General features: G+C 43.8%; 1 protein-coding gene and 1 long non-coding RNA gene across 2 annotated transcripts in view; one reads left to right on the top strand and one right to left on the bottom strand.

The window, feature by feature from the left end:
* Positions 1–1,303, top strand: part of LOC119465285 (actinia tenebrosa protease inhibitors) — a 20,319-nt gene extending 19,016 nt beyond the window's left edge. Inside the window, exon 5 of the mRNA XM_037726082.2 lies at positions 1,114–1,303. The gene's annotated coding sequence lies outside the window, so the exon portion shown is untranslated. The remainder of the gene's footprint in view (positions 1–1,113) is intronic.
* Positions 1,304–1,871: 568 nt separating this feature from the next.
* LOC119465287 (uncharacterized) overlaps positions 1,872–5,000 on the bottom strand; it is a 3,680-nt gene continuing 551 nt past the window's right edge. The window contains exons 1-2 of the long non-coding RNA XR_005194805.2: positions 3,355–5,000; positions 1,872–2,161 (exon numbers count right to left, since the gene is read on the bottom strand). The exon at positions 3,355–5,000 is cut by the window's right edge and continues 551 nt beyond it. This is a non-coding gene — a long non-coding RNA (uncharacterized LOC119465287). The remainder of the gene's footprint in view (positions 2,162–3,354) is intronic.

Genomic DNA, 5,000 nt, shown 5'->3' with positions numbered 1-5,000 from the left:
TTGGGACCAGTCACAAAACCTGTCAAAACAAGTGTTAAGAGCCGTATGATCAGCGCGAGATTTAATGACGTGATGATAGAATACGCAATCAGTGGCATGTGCGCGGATATTTGAAGAGATATTATAAGGCAAGTAATTTATGAAGAGCACAAAAAGGAGTGGGCTGAGCACGGAGCCCTGTGGTACGCCAGATGACCAATTTACAGCTGTAAATTTGCTAAAGAGTACACACTGAGAACGTTGCGAGAAGTAACTAGATAACCAGTTTACAGTATTGGGTTTTTTTAGGTGTTGTTAAGCTTAAGTTCAGTGTGAAATACTTTGTCCAAAGCTTTTTAAAATTGATAAATAACAAATCAAGTTGGACACCGATGTCAAGAGACTGAATTATATCGAAGGTATATTCGTGTACATGGACCATTTCTCAAGTGAAAATGTTTAAAAGTATGCGTAGGTTGTGCGAACGTTTTTTATATAATTGTGTGTTAACTAGCCTCCAGCGGAGGCTCTCAAAAAAGGGTAAGGCATGCAGACACAGACACAAGAGAAGTGGACAACACGAATGCTGACTGTCAACTGAAGGAAGCACTGAGGCGAAAAAATAAAGAATACACAAAACTCATCTGCGCATGCTCTGGAATGTTAGCGCCACGTGTCAATCGGACACACGTGCCGGTCTGCGTGAGAGATAACTGTTGAGGCATTTGATCTCTTCCTTATGTAAGGTAATCGAAGGCTGACTCACGCACACACTTCCAACATTATTGATATGCCAAGCCTCGACCATTAGACGCGTATTTTCATTCCTATGCCTGTACAATATCGCGCATTCATCTAGCGCGGGCGTGCAGTTACAATCTTGGCAGTCTTGGAAATGTAAAGAAAGATTGGAAGGCGATCCACCGGTTAACGACCTTTTATGTTACATTAGCCTCTGATTGATACGCCGCCCTGTTTGCCCTACGTAAGGTAAGACAGCTAAGGGGAACTTTATATACCACACCCATACGGCAGTCAGTAAAATTGTTGTTCTTGATATGCTTCACTGGACGAATATCTGTTCTTTCTTTGCCTTTCACCTGTTCCTTTTTCCTCTGCATTGCCTTTTAATAGGGAGACCGAAATCAGAGGCAAGCCAAACATAAAGCCAGCGTAGTAATTGAGTTATGAATCCCAACAATGGCATATCAGGCACTGCAACCAAACTTCGGACACTAGTGGCGAAATCTTCAACTATCCTGCAAGCCTTAAGCTAGGGGGATTCACACACTAGAAGAAATAAAAATTGCCTCTCAATTAATAACCGTGCATTTTGTTTTAATTTTCATGTCTTTCCGATTCACGAAGCATCACCCAAAGCAATAAAATTGTAGACATTTCTCCCTTCCTTGTACGTCTTCCTTCTCCGCCCATTGGGAAACTTCTAAGCGCATTTGCTCCCGTGTTACAAGAGCAAAATCAAGTCGCAGTGGTTGACAGCGTGTCGATATGTTGAAAAAAAAAGAATGCACTGCACTGGCTACAGTGCCACAAAAAGGACAACGTGAGTGCTTTTGCGTGCAGTGAAGATCGGCACAGAGCACGAGAAACAAGAAGTTCAAAACGGCCCGCTTCAGGGAAAATGAACGACACAACAATGCGAAGTTGCGTTACTTGATTTAGCATCGACGTTCTTCAAAAAAACAGCACTAGCTACAAGACGAGAGAAAAAGAAACACTGCCCCTGTCGTACGTCTCTCCAAGCGCCTGTAGCCAGCGTTATTTTTCAAAATGCCCAAAGCATTTTGTTGTTACAAGTAAGCTCGCTGTCAAGTGAAAAACCTGCTTATTTTCCGCCAAATGCTTCGGTATTTGGAGCCGAATAAACTAGCTCTTACATCACCGTTATTTATTATTTTTGGAGGAAGGGGAGAGTTGTAGCTCTTCCACGCTCTTCCAAGGTACTCTGTATTGCCAGCGGCTGCAGACTTAATATTGTGACAAAAGTCTTACAACGGATTCCTCTTGGCGGCCAATAACTCCTTTATCTTCTCATCTAAGGGTATTGTTTTGCGGAAGCTTGTCTTGGCGGATACGTGGCAGAGCCAGGAATTATCTTTTTTCCTCCGGGATTCATTGGCGGAATGTTCGGTGCATACACGCAGTAACCCCTTACGCACGCCTGAAAACACAAGGAAGGCAAAATTGTGAGGACATTTCCGTGGTATGCGTGTTATCGTTTAAGTAAAGGCATGTCATTTTGCAATCATTCTAACGGCAGCCGTGAAAGTTTAGTCGACCGCATTGAGTAACAGAAAAAAAATCTATACCGAAACTCCTCTGGGAGCTATCTAAGTATGCGTAAGCATTGTGTCACTTGCTCATCTCCACGCAGCCCGGTATCATTATCAATGCTATTTATAAAACTTGACCCGACCAGTATAAACTACAGCGCTGCGGCGACACGAACTGCTGCCTACGGCGAAGCATGGTGAATTGAGGACGGCGCCAGGCGCACTGATGACGTTCCGATCATTATAAGCCATTATCACTCTTTAACGCCTTACGCATCCGCATCGAACCATTATCAACCATGATCAACCAATTTTAAATCTTGGTGCAAGATAGTTGGGACGCCCTGTATTATGTATATGAATTCATTTATGATCGCATTCACCCGGAGTATCATGCTAGGTGTTCCCCAAGGCGTACCTCTCCAGTTTTCATTGAATAGCCTTTCTTTCTCTCTCCTCAGAAGGCGCAGAACGAAAAAGACCAAGAACGAATGCCCACTGCATACTCACAGACAGACAGGTACATCTTATGACAATTTCAAAATTAATTTCTAACAGAACGCTTGCTTCTTAGCACTGGCATCTCGCAGATATATTCGAATTATATGAAGTACGCCGTGCACCCAAAAATAAGAAGCTGATTGAGATTCCAATCAATGGAACCACTTGTAGAATGTGTGTGCGCAAGCACACAGGGAACGGCACACAGTACATTGCACAATTTGGCAAGAAACATTAAATACTGAAGGCCGCCCAAACGTCAAGTGTAAAGATTTACAAAATTGCTAGTTTTAGGCCATGAGAACGTATTTAACTGCCAATTAGCAGAGCGCGAGTCGCTTATAAATAGCTTTCGTCATAATGGTATCATGTTCACTAAATCGTTGTGGAAATTAAAGGTCTGGCGACTTTTATTATGCGACTAAACCATCACGAATTTCTTCTTGATGGTTTATTCTTGAACTTATTGCGGCCATCAGTAGTGGTTGCTCAACGTGCATATTTCTTTGCGCGGTATTTTTTATGTAACTTTTATCTCTGAAGTTATTCGCATACGTTGAGGTCGCATAGACAATATTACCATCTTGGCTCCGCAAGGCGTGTAGTCCGGTGCATTCTCCATAATGGAGTACGTCTTGACGTACAATCCCACCTTTACCTCATGCATGCATTTTAATTTACACTCCTTTCCTCTTGGAATTACCTGCAACAAATATTTTGAGCTGCGATTAGTGTCACGAAGATGACGCTGTTCTTTTACATTTCAGTAACGTTCCCCCGTCATTTCAACGAACTGTCATTGATTTCAAACATAACGACTATACTTCTGGCAATGAAACTTTCACACAACGGAATTGGAGCAAAGCAGCACACAATATCAACACAACATAAGTGCGACGGAAAGTGAAGTTTTCTTTAATTGGGTGTCATTTCACTATGTACGTTTCATAGTAAAGTGTCTAGGTCCAAAATTAAACCAGCTGTAAATTAGTAAAAAAAAAGAAAAGTAACGCGCATTTCTGAAACTAATCTAAATAAAAGGATTTATCGAATGCCGCATTGTTTACCCGCCGCGTGATAGGCTTTCGAGGTGGCCGTTCGTCGATCGACTACATTGTTCTACTTCTGTCTTCCAGCAAAGGAAATTAGTCAAGCGTATGTCTGTAGTGCTATTCCAAGACGTGAAGGGTGTTTAGGACTATGCTTCTCCTGAAGTCCTTGTTGACGCACTCGCGACTGTTGACACTTGGGGTCAGTGGTTTCAGAGGCACATCACCCGAAGATGCTTTCTTTGTTTTCAGTGAAGATGGCCAACCTACCGAGCACTACGCGAGTCGTGTATTCCGATAAGGTTGGGTTTAGAGCCCTGCTTTGTTCAATTTCACTCTTCGTGGCTTAGCAAAATCAATAACACAAGCAGTCGTTCTCCCGATTTGCGTAGACGACATATGCATCTGACCTTCGGCAATGACTCTCCAGCAGGTCCACACAAGTTTGCAAAATGTGCAAGCGCTGAAGTCAGCCTATACCTTCCCAGATAAGATCTGAATGTCGCAACAAAAGAATAAATGCCCGACGATTACGATACTCCCTAATGCGAAATTTGAGCGCCGCTGTATACGTGTTTTCATTTCACGATATATTGAGGCAAAGAATTTGACACGGAAATCACCGCACCCACTGGCAGTGGGCCAGTTCCGTCAGTGCCTTCGCAGAGGGAGAGGCAGTATGGGAATGCAGGCAGGATGAGTGGCATCGGAGCCAGCTGTGGAAGACGACGACAAACGCGTGAACTGTGGCACGAGCGCGTTCGCGCGGTTATGGCAAGGGACGCCGACGCTGAATCCAGGAACGGGCACTTAAGAGCTGCGCTCTGAAATGCTTGTTAGTCGCTTTCACGCGAAAATCGATTACAACATAGCCTGGATCCATAAATTGGCAACTTATCTCCTACAAAAGAAGCATCAATTTTTCGGCAGCATTGTCGTTCGGGACTCCCCTCTCCTGGAAAAAAAACTGAACTCAATATTCATATTAGATTCATCGCCCGAAAACATGGTTACCAGCGGCGTGTTCTATGCTCGAGCCACGTGCACAGAACGCTCATTGTGGGGTTTTTGCACTGCACTGCTCCATTAAGCCGTCAAGCACCCGTAAGTCAAATCTCTGATTGCTCAAGAGGCACCCCTCCCCCCTCCAATGTCAGCCCAAGCAGTTAAAGCAGTG

This window comes from Dermacentor silvarum, chromosome 9 (genome assembly GCF_013339745.2).
Source record: "Dermacentor silvarum isolate Dsil-2018 chromosome 9, BIME_Dsil_1.4, whole genome shotgun sequence".
Taxonomy (NCBI): Eukaryota; Metazoa; Arthropoda; class Arachnida; order Ixodida; family Ixodidae; genus Dermacentor; species Dermacentor silvarum.
Note: the sequence above shows the minus strand (reverse complement) of the source record. Positions and strands in the feature narration are given on the sequence as shown.